The sequence below is a fragment of the Spinacia oleracea genome, chromosome 1 (genome assembly GCF_020520425.1).
Source record: "Spinacia oleracea cultivar Varoflay chromosome 1, BTI_SOV_V1, whole genome shotgun sequence".
Classification (NCBI taxonomy): domain Eukaryota; kingdom Viridiplantae; phylum Streptophyta; class Magnoliopsida; order Caryophyllales; family Amaranthaceae; genus Spinacia; species Spinacia oleracea.
In genome coordinates this window covers 11,039,708-11,056,850 of record NC_079487.1, presented here as the reverse complement: position 1 = coordinate 11,056,850, position 17,143 = coordinate 11,039,708, and the positions used below count along the sequence as shown (strand labels likewise).

The 17,143-nt window shown below is 43.0% G+C and overlaps 2 non-coding genes across 2 annotated transcripts; both read right to left on the bottom strand.

The window, feature by feature from the left end:
* Positions 1 to 3,771: 3,771 nt before the first annotated feature.
* On the bottom strand, positions 3,772 to 3,878 carry LOC130466613 (small nucleolar RNA R71). The gene has a single exon (XR_008926793.1). It is a non-coding gene; the product is annotated as a small nucleolar RNA R71 (small nucleolar RNA).
* A 431-nt stretch (positions 3,879 to 4,309) lies between these two features.
* Positions 4,310 to 4,416, bottom strand: LOC130466588 (small nucleolar RNA R71). Its single transcript, XR_008926778.1, has one exon. It is a non-coding gene; the product is annotated as a small nucleolar RNA R71 (small nucleolar RNA).
* Positions 4,417 to 17,143: the final 12,727 nt, after the last annotated feature.

Here is a 17,143-nt window from a genome sequence, read left to right as displayed (position 1 = left end):
TTGTATGCATATCATATCACGTGTCGGGAAGTTCAAAGTTCTAAAGTTCAAAATCATGTCCTAACTAGGTGCTCAGATTCCTCTTCTCAAGATCCTACTCAAGATGACTTCACTAGCAGCAGTTGTAACAGAGCTCTATGAACGTGTCGAGGAAGCTAAGGCTCGCATAAGGGCTCTCGAAGACAATCAAGAAACACTTTTCCATGCTGTGGGCCCATTCGAGGTAGAGGAAATATTTCATAATCAAGGGTCTGTACCACACTTTGTGCAGCCAAGTGAAAACTCAGAATCTGGGTTACCTCAAGGAGACATTTGCGGGATCTGGGCCAGCGATGATGAAGACACATATTAGGACCATCCTGCTGAAAACATCTCTGACGATGAATGCCGAGAAATTGTAAGCGTCGACTGGTACTTGGACCCTAAGGCAGAAAACAGTGTTCAAGTCATGACTAGGTCTGGTCGAATTCAAGAGCCAGCCAACAGAACGGCACCAGCAACAGATGTTCCTCTACCCACCGAGGAGAACCCTCTAATCAAACAATTGAAGCGCACTAAGGCAGAGGTTAATATTTGGCAACTCATGGCTTCCTCTGTGGAGCACCGCACTGCTCTTATTAATGCTCTGGTCAAACTGAATGTCACCCCAGAAGTCACTCCTGACGAATTGATCGGGTTGCTTACAAATCTGGAAGAAGGAATCACCTTTACTAATGAAGACCTCCCACGCGAGGGGGCGGGCCATCACAAGGCTCTCTATCTGACTGTTGAATACAAAGACAAGATCATCCCCATGACTCTAGTGGACAATGGATCGGCTATGAATGTGTGTCCTCTCCGCACTGCCGAAAATCTGGGTTTCACCCCTAGTGACTTTTCTAGTTCCACCCAAGGTGTTCGTGCCTATGACAACACTCGTCGGGAAGAAATGGGAACTCTCACTCTACTACTCCACACAGGGCCAATCGAGCGGAAAGTGAGCTTTCAAGTGCTTAACATCAAAGCAAGTTTCAATCTCCTACTGGGAAGACCTTGGATCCATGACCTCAAAGCAGTGCCATCTTCACTTCACCAGAAAGTACGAATGGAGGTCCAAGGAAATGTCATTACCCTGCACGCATCTCATCCAAGGACCAAGATAGCCGACAAGGCTCTGATACTAATCGAACATGATGACAGGGACGAAGACCTCTGGGGATTCAGTGCTGAAGTTGGGGCCATCGAAGCCCGAATGAATCCCATGGAAAAGCGCATGATGATCAAGCGTGGGCGTTTCTTGGGCACTACTCTGCCATCACCTACCGAATCTCCTTTCAAAGCCCAAGGACAGGCCAACTGTTGCGGTCTGGGATACAAGCCTACTAAGTTCGATGATGATGAGCGGCATTTATGTCGCTCTAGGCTAGGATTTTATAGAGTTTTATCATGCTTTTTTGTTAGTTTTATATAGTTTTGCTGTTCTTTTATTCCCCTTTTCCATCTTTGTGGTTTTCAGGTGATAATGTTGAAAATGATGATAAAACAGCTGAGATTTGCTCGAGCAGGTGCCGTGCGATCGCATGGACATTTTGTGCGCTCGCACGGGTCTACAGAGTTGGCTCCAAAAGTCAAGGCAGTGCCGTGCGATCGCATGGACATTTTGTGCGCTCGCACGGGTCTACAGAGTTAGCTCCAAAAGTCAAGGCAGTGTGTGCGCTCGTGCCTCAAATTCGTGTGCTCGTACAAATCCGGAAAATCGATGCAGGAACTATGAGTGATTTTGTGCGATCGCACCGCAGAGGAGCCCGCTCGCACGGAATTTCGGTGGGCTCGCACTAAATTCCTGTGCGAGCACACAAGGATTTTCTAAGATTTAGCCAAGTTACAGTCGTGCGATCGCACGGTTGTTGAGAACGATCGCACGACACGAAGGAGAAGAATCGTCGCAGGGCCCGTTCGCATTGATGCACAGCACGATCGCACTGATGCGATCGCATCTGGTCTGCACGTTCGCACGGCTGCGCGGGATTCAGTTTTCGAGTTTAAAACTCTTATTTTTGGGGTTTAGTATAAATAGGATTTTTGATTATTTTCATTTTACACTTTCATATTTTACATTTCATATTTTTACACTTTCAATTCTAGAGGTTTTGTGATTTTGTTCTTCAATCTAGAGAGAGAAACTTTCAATTCCAAGCATCAATTCAGTAATTTTCTTCAACTCTTCTCTTCTTTATGCAATTGAATTCTTAGTTCTTTAATTCTTTCACTTTCTTAGTTGATAATTGTTTTGCAATTCCTCAATTCCTTGAGTTCTTGATTTCAATTTTGCTTGTTACTTTGATTTTCAGTTTTTGATTTGATTGTGCAATTGAGTTTCCTATTCTCTACTTCTCCTCCTTTAATTTCATGATAGCTAGTTTTGAACTAATGGATAGCTTGATTGTTAGGATGATTAGTGAGTAGTTTTAGGTTAGGGAAAGGGGAGAAACTAGGGGATGAATTAGGGGAAATAGATTATTGATTGTTGGTTGATTCATGTGATTAAATAAGATTTGATGATAGGAAATCCATGCTAGTTGAGTGGTAGTTGCAAATGCTATTCGATTAGATTTCCGTGGAACCATAGGATAGGTTTGGCAAGACATTGTGGACCTATCTTGTGTTGATCAAATGGCGGTACCTATTATATGCTAGTTAGTTTAGTCTAGGATTAGGCGAAAGCTCTTCCGTGGATTAGACGCTTAGCGTTCCCTATCCTAGAGGTGGCGGGTTCGTCTTTAGATGCTGTTTGCCTAATCACCATTTCGTTGCATGATCACCATTGCTAAATAGTTGAATTGATTTCCCCGGGTTTCCCTAGGCTATCCCCGACTCCCTAGCATTTCCCCTTCTTGATTCAATTTTACATAGTTCTTTATTTGTTTTTAGACTCTTAAAAGTGACAATTCAAAATAAATCCTTGATCGAACTAGATTTACTTACAACTCAATAATTCACCGTTTCTTTGGGACGATCCCTTTGCTTGCCGCTTGCCGGTAGTTGAAGTGGTTTTATAAATATTGTTTCCATAGGTGGTTTTCTTTCAACGACGGAAAACACGCCATATCAAAATGGCGCCGTTGCCGGGGAACGGTCGTTGTTATTGAGTTTAGTTGAGACTAGTTCATTAATTGAAAAATACAAAAAAATATTCCATTCTTGCTTTAGTTTTTCCTTTGCATTGCTCACGGTTTTCTTGAGTGTTTATGCGTGATAGGGGACGTGCTCGTCAAAGGATCCTCCATCCTCTTGACCTTGAATTGGAAAGGACTTTAAGGAGACTTAGGCGTGCTCGTTCTAGCTCGTCAAATCATAATAGGTTTGAGGCTTTGAGTGTTGACACGGAACAAGAAGTGAGTGAGCAAGCTAGTGAGAACATGGCTCTTCCGGTTAAGAACTTGGGAATACCGGGAGCATTTGAGGCTACGTGTGGGATTCAAGCACCAACAACATGTGCTAATAATTTTGAGATCAAGCCCGCCTTGATCAATTTGGTGCAAAGTCATCCCTTTTGTGGGAAAAGCAATGAGTCTCCTCACGAGCATCTCAAGCAGTTTGAACACTATTGTGACACAATAAAACACAACGGTGTGACCTCGGATTATGTGAGGTTGACTTTGTTCCGCTTCTCTTTGCTTGGTCGTGCTAGTGATTGGCTTGACAAGGAGGTCAAGCCCAACTCACTTCGCACATGGAACGAAGTAACTAGTGCCTTCTTGAACAAGTTCTATTCCCATGGGAAGACGGCGGAGTTTCGCCACAAGATTCAATCGTTTGAGCAAGGCCGTGATGAATCGCTTTTCGAGGCTTGGGACCGATTCAAGGAATACCATAGGGAATGCCCTCATCATTGGATTCCCAAGTGGTTGTTGCTACAAAATTTTTACCTAGGATTGAGTTCAAGCTCGAAAACAAGTTTGGATGCGGGCGCGGGAGGCCCCATCATGAACAAAACGGAAGATCAAATTGAAGAGATAATTGAAGATGTAGTTCAAAACTACCAATCTTGGCATGTAGGTGCAAGAAGTTATGATGGGAAAAGTAGGATTGAGGATGGAATGCAATGAGTCTCCTCACGAGCATCTCAAGCAGTTTGAACACTATTGTGACACAATAAAACACAACGGTGTGACCTCGGATTATGTGAGGTTGACTTTGTTCCGCTTCTCTTTGCTTGGTCGTGCTAGTGATTGGCTTGACAAGGAGGTCAAGCCCAACTCACTTCGCACATGGAACGAAGTAACTAGTGCCTTCTTGAACAAGTTATATTCCCATGGGAAGACGGCGGAGTTTCGCAACAAGATTCAATCGTTTGAGCAAGGCCGTGATGAATCGCTTTTCGAGGCTTGGGACCGATTCAAGGAATACCATAGGGAATGCCCTCATCATTGGATTCCCAAGTGGTTGTTGCTACAAATTTTTTACCCAGGATTGAGTTCAAGCTCGAAAACAAGTTTGGATGCGGGCGCGGGAGGCCCCATCATGAACAAAACGGAAGATCAAATTGAAGAGATAATTGAAGATGTAGTTCAAAACTACCAATCTTGGCATGTAGGTGCAAGAAGTTATGATGGGAAAAGTAGGATTGAGGATGGAAAGGGCTCGGTGTACGCCATAGAGCAAGCACGGATGATAGAGAAGCTTAGCTCGAGATTAGAGAAGCTTGAGAATACACCATTTGCGGGAAGTGCAGCAAGCAAGCCACCATCTCCGTCCACAATTCCATCTCCTTCGGCCACTCTTCTCAATAAGGAGAAGGGCAAGGTTAGTTCTTATGGATCAATGCCTCCGGGCACATTCTTTTGTGAAAATTGCCAAGACTATAATCATTCCCCCGATGCATGCCCTTTAGTTCATAACTTGTCATTTGTGGATTATGGCCCTTCGTATGAAGGAGATTTTGATGTAGAGTATGCTAATGCCATCAATGAGAGGTCTAGGAATGATAACCCTAACAATCCTAATTTTTCTAGGCAACCTAGAGGGCCCTCCATGTATGGTCCCCACCAAGGCTATGGCCAAGGAAGTGGGTATGATAACCAAGGCCGAGGTGGCTATAGAGCACAAGGCTATCAAAGCCAAGCGCCCTACGGTCAATCTCAAGGTTTTGGCAATCAAGGCCAATACAACCAAGGGGGTTACAATCCCAACCATCAAGGTGGAGGGGGTTATAACTACTCTTATGGGCAATTTAGGGGTGCCTCGAGTGGGGGTTATCCTTTGAACTCGGGAGTTCCTTATGGTGCATCTCATTTGCCACCTCCCGGATTCAATGGACCGAGGACCTTTGGCAACCAATATCAATCCAACCCAAGTGGTTATGGCGTTGCACCTCCACCACCCCCGCCTCTCAAGTCGAATCTTGAGGCTCTCATGGAGTCGTTTGTGGGGGCGCAAGCCAAGAAAAACGTTGAATTTGAGGATGGGTTCAAGCAATCCAATACTCATCTTAAGATGATTGAGACCCAACTAGCTCAACTTGCTAGCACCATCAAGGAGCAACAAGTGCACACAAGTCTCCCACCCCAAGGTCAACCTCCTAAGAAAATGTACGCAATTGTGACAAGGAGTGGGAGGACTTTAGATGATGGTGTTACGCATGTTGAAGCTCAATGCTCTAGGGGGGGAAATTCTAAGGGAGATGAGTCCTCGGACCATGATGATGAGGAAGGGAAGTCTCATTTCGATGGCATGAGTGATGGTGATAAGTCGAAAGAGACTACCCTTCTTCCTCTCCCAACTCCTACACCCCCCTACCCTCAAAGATTTTCTGTTAAGAAGATGGATGACCAATTCCACAAATTCTGGGAAACCATTAGCAAACTTTATGTGTCATTATCTTTTACCGAGGCACTCAAACAAATGCCCCACTACTCAAGATTCATGAGGGACATTCTTAGTGGCAAGAGAGGGTGTGAACCCAAGGAGACCGTTCAACTCACGGAGAGTTGTAGCGCTCTAATTCAGCACTCCTTTCCCCCAAAACTCAATGATCCCGGGAGTTTTTCTATCCCTTGTAGCATTCAAAAGCTAAAATTTGAGATTGCTCTTTGTGATTTGGGGGCAAGTGTGAGCATCTTGCCATATAAGATTTTTGAGAAGCTTACTCTTGGTGATCTCTCTCCTACCGCTATGTCATTGCAACTAGCCGATCGATCGGTTATGTTTCCATTGGGTAGGATTGAGGATGTTCCCCTCGTAGTTGGCAAGCTTACTTTTCTTGTTGACTTCGTTGTCTTGGACATCGATGAGGATGCCCACACCCCCATTATCTTGGGGAGGCCATTCTTGGCCACCGCGGGTGCCCTTATCAATGTGCAAGGGGGACTTATCACCTTGAAGGCTGGAGATGCCAAAGCTAGCTTCAAGCTCACTATTGATGATCAATGTTGTCCCAAAATGAAAAGTTACATGAAAATCGACACTCTTGCTTGTGTTGAGAACAACCATACTTGTGCTAATTCTTCTAACGATTTTCATGTTTCTAAGTGTGCTAATAAGCTTGCTAGGCCCTCTCTCGGTGAAAAGGAAGTCCATGGAGATCCAAAGACTCTTGGGGATGAGTTTGATGATGTTGTAACCATCCCCGAGTTATTTGAGATGCATGATGAAGATGTTAATGGAGCTAAACGCTCCAAGGTGTTCCATAGGTCGGCTAAGAAAGCCAAGCAGTCCAAGAAGGTCAAGAATCCATCAATTCCCGAGGAGGGACATGTTGGTGGATCGTTTGGCTTTCGTCTCTTGAAAGGCGGTATCGGTAAGATCTTTGTGCCCAAAGGGGCAAAGAAGTGCATGGTGATTCCAAATTTTTAGGGTTTGGTTGAACATTGATTTTGTGATTCCTTGTTGTGATTAGAGCATTGGAGTTTGCTTTTGGGTGATCTTGTCTACCTCCCTTACTTGTGGTGACGATTTCTTTCCCTTCTTTCTTCATTGTTCTTTACATTTAAGCTCATTGTTCATACTATTTGGGTGAAATTCTGAAATCTTTGATTTTGATTGTTTGGATTTGCATGTTTGTTTTTGTGTTTGTTCCTTGCTAGTCTACACTTATTATGCATGTTTCATTGTGAATATTTGTCAAGACTAGTCTATTGATCGATTTTTGGTGAAATGTTGGTGGAATTCTTGATGGTTGTTGTTTTTGGATAATGAGGATTGGTTGATGAGGATTGTTTTGGTTGAACTTGAGTGATGAAGTGATACTTATTGGTGATAATTTTGATAGTAGATTGTCGTTTTTTTTTTTACTAACTTAGTTTTCTCCTTTTGCCTTGCATTGTGTCTCTTTTCTTGCTTGTGTGTAGATTTTTGTCCCTAAGATTCATCATGATGACCAAGCGTACAAAGAAGGGACCCAATCCCCAAGCGAACAAGAGGAAGGCTATCACTCCTCCGGCCTTCGAGACCTACGGAATTGTTTTTCCGGAGCAACGGTCTTGGAGTTACTATGAGGAATTGTCTAAGCGGAACATCCGCCCGACAAAGTTCTATCACAAGAAGACCGTTCAGGATTTGGGGTTCGAAAAGGAGCTAAACGCTTTAATTGCGGGGCTTGAGCTTGAGGATTTTGTGACCATGAATGCCAAAACTTATAAGAGGGTCACTCTTGAGGTTCTTTCCTCGGCTAGGAGGCGCCGGGTGCATGACAATGGTAAAGAGTCGGTTGAGCTTCATTTCGAAGCTTTCAATAATCAACACGTGCTTACCGACGAGGCGATCAATGATTTCTTTAACATCAACCCGAATGATTTCTTTACCTCTCACCCGAACCGGGGTTTGATCGTTAATCCGGTGGCGGAGTGTGTTGACAACTATGATGAGAATATTTGGTGGGGAGAGCTCACGGGAGAGGAGATGAAATTCATTTCCTCCTCGGCCAAGTCTTCTTCTTTTCACCACCCCGCCATTCGTTACTTGAACCGCATGCTCCTATATGCGGTCTTTGCAAAGGGGGCCACCGGATCCTTGTCTAGTGCGGAACTTGGCGCCCTATGGTTAGCCACGGAGAAGAATTAGGGGATCCTAGATTTTGGGCAGTTGTTGATCACCCGAATCATTGAGCATCGGGATGGGCAGCCGACTTGTGCGGATATTCTCTTAGGAGGGATGCTCACTCTTCTCTTGAGGGCACTCCCCGGTGATCCCTATCGGGACATCTTAGCTGAGTTGGATGAGGTTCCCGGAGGGGAGTTCCTTGACTTGAGGACACTCTCCAATGCCAAGTGGATCAAGGCCACCAAGGACGACATGTATATTTGGATGGTAAAGCAGCGAGATTGGTGCATCCTCCCTAATCCCGCCATCACTTCTTGGACTCCTAATGTCCGGTACTTGCTTCCCCGTGACCCGCGATTCGTTGCCCAAGCACAGCGGCTTCCTCCTCCTCAACCCAATCCGGATTCTCCTCCACATGGTCCTCCCCGTAGTCCTCCTATCTTGGAGCCTTCCTCTAATGAGGGTGGTATGTCCTCTTCTTTCTCTCCTTTTGATTTTCAAGGCTTGCAATCCACCCTTGCGGCTATCTTGCAAGGACAAGAGAGCCAAGCTAACACCTTGGCTTCTCTTGCTTCACAAGGAAGCCGCACGGGGGATTCTTGTCCCGATTTTGACTCGTCCTACTACGGTAGGCAGGTGTACGATTTTCATGTTGACAAAGGGGATTTTGCCCCCTATGTCAACTATCCCTATCACCCTCCCCAACAAGGGCTCATCCCTAGTTGGAATGAGGAGCGTACACCTACCTACCCGTATTGGGTGGGCCCATCCCAACCCGGAGTCACTCCTCCCTCTTTTCCGCCTTATGATTATACCATGATGGGCGGGAGTGACTACCTTGGTGAACCCATGTATCCCACTCCCCCACCGGTTGATCGGCCAGAAGGTTGGCCCGAGGATTTCACCGGGTGGCCTAGGGGGTACATGGGAGGTTGGGATGGTCCCCGAGGAGAGCCTCCCCATGGAAACTACCCCCTTCGGCCCGAATATGATTGGCCGCCTTACACCGATGCTTCGGGGCCCGACGTGGACCCCACCTACAATGTCACCCCTTTCACCGACGATGCGGCTCGTGCCCATCGCCTTGAGCGGGATGACTTTTGGAGGATTTATGATGCAAAGGGTAAGGCGCATGCCCCGGGTCCTTCTTCTTAGGGTTCCCTCCGTTTCTCCCCCCTCTTGATGTGATGGTATGCTTGCAATTAGCTTGGGGGAGAATTGCGGAGTGGGGGTTTTGCTTGGGATCTTTTGCAGATTGTTGGTGTTGATGGTCTTCTTGCCACTTCATGTGGTTGTGTATAAGTTGATGTTTAGTCTTTGATGATGTTTTTAGTGTGTTTTGGCCATTTGGCCCTTGTCTACTAACGATTTTTCTTCCTTGTTTTTGAGCACTATTTTGGTATGATTCTTTGCGGTGGGTTCTCACTTTCCACCTTGTGCCTTGTCCGTCCATTTTTGGTGAGTTTGTTCGGGTTTTACCCGGGTCTTTGTGGGACTTGCTCCCACGATACTTCCGGTAACATCCTTCCGACTCTTATGCATTCTTTAGGGGACGGGCATATATTATGTTGGGGCATTTGGGTGGATGGGTAGCTGTGCCCCTCCTTGCTTAGTTTTAGGCCTTGAGGACATGGCCTAATTCTAGCTTGGGGGGAGTTTTGTTTGTGGATGCCTATTTGTTGATGCTCTTTGCTTTGAAATCATACCAACACATGCTTGTTTCTTTGTTTTCTTAGTTTGATTTAGCTTGATTTTTAGTTTCTCTTCTTTTTCTTTGTGTTTGTTTCTTTTTGTTTTCTTTTTGGTGTGTTTTCTTATTTTCTTCCTTTTCTTTTTGTTTTGATTTCTTTTTCGTCAAGGCAAGTTTTCTAGGTTTTCTAGGCAATATTCTTGATTGGGGCATATAAATTGGAACTTGTAGATTAGAATGCTTTTATTCCTAGTTGGTAGATTTTTACACGGTTTTTAATGTCTTGGGTCGAGTCTAGGATTTGGTGTCAAGAAAGTTGGTTGAACTTTGGGTAGCATGCGTCATGAACTCTTGGCTTGTGGTAAGATGGTGTTGAATTCTCTAGTGCTTTGAAACCGGAGAGAGTGGTATTTGCTCCCTTGTGAGGTTCATGTTCAAATTAGCCCAAACACATATTCATATATTTATTTGAGTGGCATGGATCCTTAGCATTGACTTTCTTGTCTCCCGAGTTTGACCATTTCCTTCCCGAGACCGCGACCGAACTACTTTAGGGGACGATAGAGGCATTTCTTTCGGTGACTATTTTTCTTTTTAGTTTAGAACTTTATTTTCTATTTTTCTCATATGTTTTTGTTTGCACTTGCCCCATTGCTAGCCATTTGAGCCTTGACCCTTCATTTCTTATGAGCACAATACAAGCCTTATAGCCTTTGTTTTGTTTTCACCCTTAGAAGTGATAGTGAAGCTTTGAGTTATGATGCTTGATGTTTTGGATTGAATATGCAAAGTTGAGAAATGAATGTTGTTTGGTGTGAATGTCAAAGTTTTGGAAGAGTGTTGTACATAGTGAATAATTAATGCAAAAAGCAAAAAAAAATATAGAATTAAATTCTGAAAAAGCCAAAAAATAGAGAAAAACAAAGCATGAGAAATGTTTCAATTGAAACACAAAAAAAGAGGAAAATCAAATCAAAGAAAAAAGAACCAAAAGAGTTGTAGTTTAGAGTTGTTGTTGAATAAGCTTGGGGGTATCCCAAATAAGTGGAAAAGTTTGTTTTCGGTTGATTATGCTTGAGTTGAGTTCTTATTGCGCTTCACTTTAGGTATGAGCACCACATCCCAAATTTATTCCGCACCTTACCCCTAGCCTACGTTACACCCTAAAAAGCCCTCTTGACCCTTTTGAGTTGAGTCATTGTCGGTGGAGGGAGGATTTGGTCAAGTTTATGGAATGGGATTGTCATGCTAAGATGTCGGGTAGCCTAATCTTGATTTTCTGGCGCCTTCGCGGTGTCTCGATACGCTATTCTCAAAGGTGAATAAGATCTAGAGTTTTGACGTGGTATGCCCGGAAGTAGGGGGATTGACTTTTGTTTGCCTTTAGTTCGCTTTGCTTGATGCTCGAATCTTTCACTCGATTTGGGACATTAGTTAGTGTGTACTCATTTATTTGATTAGTAATATTAGTGTTCTTCTATGCTTGTTCCATAATAAAGCCCCCATCTTGGATTTTGTAGTTTAATTTCTTTTCTTTTCTTTTCTTTTCTTTTCTTTTCTTCTTTTCTTTCTCTCTTTTCTTGATTTGCGTTTTCCATTTTTAGTCTTGCCATGATTAGATTTACTAGATTTCGATTTTGGTAAATTTTAGAACTTGATAGGTTGCTCATTCTTCCCTAGTTGAGTTTTGTTTGCTAGAGACTAGCAAACGCTTAGCTTGGGGGAGTTTGATGAGCGGCATTTATGTCGCTCTAGGCTAGGATTTTATAGAGTTTTATTATGCTTTTTTGTTAGTTTTATATAGTTTTGCTGTTCTTTTATTCCCCTTTTCCATCTTTGTGGTTTTCAGGTGATAATGTTGAAAATGATGGAAAAATAGCTGAGATTTGCTCGAGCAGGTGCCGTGCGATCGCATGGACATTTTGTGCGCTCGCACGGGTCTACAGAGTTGGCTCCAAAAGTCAAGTCAGTGTCGTGCGATCGCATGGACATTTTGTGCGCTCGCACGGGTCTACAGAGTTAGCTCCAAAAGTCAAGGCAGTGTGTGCGCTCGTGCCTCAAATTCGTGTGCTCGCACAAATCCGGAAAAACGATGCAGGAACTATGAGTGATTTTGTGCGATCGCACCGCGGAGGAGCCCGCTCGCACGGAATTTCGGTGGGCTCGCACTAAATTCCTGTGCGAGCACACAAGGATTTTCTAAGATTTAGCCAAGTTACAGCCGTGCGATCGCACGGTTGTTGAGCACGATCGCACGGCACGAAGGAGAAGAATCGTCGCAGGGCCCGTTCGCATTGATGCACAGCACGATCGCACTGATGCGATCGCACCTGGGTCTGCACGTTCGCACGGCTGCGCGGGATTCAGTTTTCGATTTTAAAACTCTTATTTTTGGGGTTTAGTATAAATAGGATTTTTGATTATTTTCATTTTACGCTTTCATATTTTACATTTCATATTTTTACACTTTCAATTCTAGAGGTTTTGTGATTTTGTTCCTCAATCTAGAGAGAGAAACTCTTCAATTCCAAGCATCAATTCAGTAATTTTCTTCAACTCTTCTCTTCTTTATGCAATTGAATTCTTAGTTCTTTAATTCTTTCACTTGCTTAGTTGATAATTGTTTTGCAATTCCTCAATACCTTGAGTTCTTGATTTCAATTTTGCTTGTTACTTTGATTTTCAGTTTTTGATTTGATTGTGCAATTGAGTTTCCTATTCTCTACTTCTCCTCCTTTAATTTCATGATAGCTAGTTTTGAACTAATGGATAGCTTGATTGTTAGGCTGATTAGTGAGTACTTTTAGGTTAGGGAAAGGGAAAGGGGAGAAACTAGGGGATGAATTAGGGGAAATAGATTATTGATTGTTGGTTGATTCATGTGATTAAATAAGATTTGATGATAGGAAATCCATGCTAGTTGAGTGGTAGTTGCAAATGCTATTCGATTAGATTTCCGTGGAACCATAGGATAGGTTTGGCAAGACATTGTGGACCTATCTTGTGCTGATCAAATGGCGGTACCTATTATATGCTAGTTAGTTTAGTCTAGGATTAGGCGAAAGCTCTTCCGTGGATTAGACGCTTAGCGTTCCCTATCCGAGAGGTGGCGGGTTCGTCTTTAGATGTCGTTTGCCTAATCACCATTTCGTTGCATGATCACCATTGCTAAATAGTTGAATTGATTTCCCCCGGTTTCCCTAGGCTATCCCCGACTCCCTAGCATTTCCCCTTCTTGATTCAATTTTACATAGTTCTTTATTTATTTTTAGACTCTTAAAAGTGACAATTCAAAACAAATCCTTGATCGAACTAGATTGACTTCCAACTCAATAATTCACCGTTTCTTTGGGACGATCCCTTTGCTTGCCGCATGCCGGTAGTTGAAGTGGTTTTATAAATATTGTTTGCATAGGTGGTTTTCTTTCAACGACGGAAAACACGCCATATCAGATGACAAGCAGAAAAAGGCTAAGCTAAAGGCTCGTCGAGCTGGCAAAGATCAATTCAAAATACCTCCTCATCAACTCACACTCAGTGGGCAATTCGTGAAAGAAGGAGAGGATGACTTATACTTCGACTTCCCAGAACCATTCTATGACTCTTCAAAGGGGATTCTCTACCCCGGATTCGAGATCTTTCAAGACTGTCACTTTCTAGAGGATGCTCCTCCAATACAAGACAAGGCCTCCCCTGAATGCCTTGATTCCTCAGCTTTCGGTCTGCTATTTGGCCAGGAGATGACCCCAACCATTTCTGAAGACACCATGGTTCAAATGATCACTCAAATCAAAGACTTCGACCCATCTAAGTTGATTACTCCAAGTGAGAAGATGGTTAATGGCTGGAGAAAGTCTCTCAAGATAACAGCTTCAAACGGCAAAATGTTCAAGATTACTGTGGGCGAAGGATCTATGATGAGCGAGTCGAGTCTGAGGATGAGTCTGGATCTGAGTCTAGCAATGAGTCTAAGTGTCTAGAACTAGATTCTTGCATCAATCAAGTGCCTCTAAAGGCCGAGCTTCAAGTCAAAACAGTCGATGTAATGACTGCCGATTTCAATAACACTTCAATTTCTACTTACTCCTCGAGTCCTAATTCAAAATCAAATCCTAATCCACACAACTTTGCTTCACAAGAAACTGACTTTGAATCTCTAAAAGCTATCGAAAATCATGAAAACAGGACGCCCATGATTGAGGAAACAGAAAAAAATCAACCTTTCTAACAGCAGTGATTCAAAACTAGTTCAGATTGGTTTAACTCTTTCCCCATCAGAGCGGGACGACCTTATCAAACTACTTTCAGAGTATGTAGACGTCTTCGCATGGTCCTATCATGATATGTCAGGGGTTGATCCAAGCATCGGTCAGCATACAATTCCCCTTATTCCAGGGTCAAAGCCCATCAAGCAAAAGATCCGTCGCATGAAACCGGATGTTTCCCTCAAAATTCAAGAAGAGGTCTCCAAGCAGTTAGAGGCCGGGTTTATTCGAGAAGCAAAATATCCAGAATGGATCGCAAATGTCGTCCCAGTTCCAAAGAAAGACGGCAAAGTACGAATGTGTGTGTGTTAGGTTATGATACATATGACAATTCATAAATCATGCGGAAAAACCATAAAGCCAGGAAAGCATATTATTTACACATAATCATTTAGCATAGAATAGATGCATACATGTTGTAGCGTGCCTTCCCTAGCTGCGCCCGAACCGAACAAGAACAAGTCTTTAGGACTCCAAATGTCGTCCCTCCGTAGATAGTCCACAGTACGTCCGGATCCGCCTCAAGTTAGACCAACTAGAATCGCCCTTAAGGTGCTTAGGAATTTCGGCTAGTGTTTGCAAGTGTATGGCTGATTTTATTTCAAAAACTTACCCTTTGAATACTTCAATCGTGCCCATAAATTGTGACCCTAGGCACCTATTTATAGGAGTATTGAAAAGGAATTGTAATCCTACTAGGATGTGGATTTTCTAATTAGAACTTTATTAGGACTCTAAATAACAAAGCAAATCTAATAGGTTTAGGATTTTAATCTTTGCACAAATCCTAATAGGATTAGGATTTCCCGCACAAGCATCGCACAAGCATCGCACAAGCCGTGCACCTGCGCAAGCCTTGCGGCCCACGACAGGCGCACAGCCCACGCTGTTGTGCTGCGCGCGCGCGCCCTTGGCTGGGCCTGGTCGAGGCTTGCGTTGGTGCGTGCGGCTCGCTGGGCGATGGCCTTGCTTCGTGCTGGGCCTTCGTCTAGCGGGCCTCGTCCGATGCTAATTCGCACGATATGCTTCCGATTAAATTACCAATTCCGGAATTCATTTCCGATACGAACAATATTTAATATTTCCGATTCCGGAATTAATTTCCGTTTCGAACAAATATTTAATATTTCCGTTTCCGGAATTATTTTCCGATTCCGATTATATTTCCGATTCTGACAATATTTCCGTTTCCGGCAATATTTCCGATTCCGGCAATATTTCCATTTCCGATAACATTTTCCGATACGTACCATGTTTCCGTTTCCGGCAACATCTACGACTTGGATAATATTTATATTTCCGATACGATCCATATTTCCGTTTCCGGCAATATCATCGTTTCCGGAGTATTCATTTCTTGCTTGTGACGATCTCAGCTCCCACTGAAACCAAGATCCGTCATTTCCGAATATCCATAGATAGAGTATTTAATGCCATTAAATACTTGATCCGTTTACGTACTATTTGTGTGACCCTACGGGTTCAGTCAAGAGTAAGCTGTGGATTAATATCATTAATTCCACTTGAACTGAAGTGGCCTCTAGCTAGGCATTCAGCTCACTTGATCTCACTGAATTATTAACTTGTTAATTAATACTGAACCGCATTTATTAGACTTAACGTAGAATGCATACTTGGACCAAGGGCATTATTTCCTTCAGTCTCCCACTTGTCCTTAGGGACAAGTGTGCATTTCCTAATTCCTTTGTCGCTCGATGCTTGCTCTTGAACATAAGGTAAGAGTTGTCATCCTTATTATGTCCAGAGGTGTTTCTCGGTTTCAGAGTTCAACTGATCAAATAAACAGATAATCATAACCTATGATTCATCCGAGCACGGCCATGCATTTCACAGTTTCTAGCTCTCCGAGTGGCCTTGTACAACTTTTAAGCATCTCATCCCGATTTATGGGAGGACAATCCCAATCTTGCGATCTTGACATTAGACTTCATTTGATAGGTGATTACCTGAGCGTTGCCTTTATAGCCTCCTTTTACGGTGCGACGGTTGGTCAACGTCAAAGCAACCAGTTCTCAAACAAGTAATCTCAAATCACTCAGGTATTGAGGATTTAGTGTCTAATAATTTTAATGAAATTTACTTATGACAGATTTTCATCTCTTACAGTAAAGTTTCATAGGTCTGTCCGATACTAGTCTTCCCAAAGTAAGTATCTATGCAAATGATTATGACATTGCCATGTCCACATAGTTCAAGAAACAGAACTACTAGTCATCTTGCATTCTAGTCGTCTAACGTTTTCTATGCGTCCAATTTTATAGAAAACTCCGACCAGGACCATTTTCAACTTTTTACATTCAAGTTCACTTGATAGACATTTCTTAGTCACGGGACTGGTCCTGACAGTCTATCTTGAATATATCGTCAAATTGAAGGGACTCATCATTTAATCCTAAACCAAGATTAAATGGAATATGAAAATACATTTCATATATGATAAATGTTCAACCCCAATGTTTTACAACCATGGGCCTCAAACCCATCTTTAAAACAGTTCATGGAATTCAAAGCTATGCTTGATTTCCAGTGCTACAATGTGAGTGTTGCTTCTCACTTGTTGCATAGGTTTAGTTATCATGCTTTGCCAATCTTAATATCCTTTTCATCGAATGTCTTTTCGAGATAGGATGATAAGATCTTTCGAGTGTGTTTTAGTTTGTGATCTTTTATTTCTAGCTACAAGAGTGGTTCTACGCATTTTGCAATGAAGAACTATCAAGTCAGCAGACATATGATCCACCCAAGTTCAGTAAAGAACTCTTTAACATAAACAACCCTGTTTTATTGCTTCTTAGGCAATAAGTACTTTTACTTCAATTGTATTGGTTGCTATTGATGCTTTGTTTGGATTTACTTATCCAAGCAGTTCACAGATATGCGGAAGACTTTCCAACTATATCTTAGAACATAGAAATTATTATTTTAATTTCCCACGCAACAACTCATGGTCTCCAATCCATGTTGCCATTTCAAACACGATGCTCTTTACCTCGTCCTTGTCAATGGTTAACTCCAAAGGAATCTTTCTTGATCCTTTGCCAGTGTTTATGCGTGTAGCATCAATATTTAGCATTATCTTTATTTTCTTGAATCAAGAACTACTCTTATGTACCTTTTCAAGTACCGTAAGTTTTTATTGATCTCAATC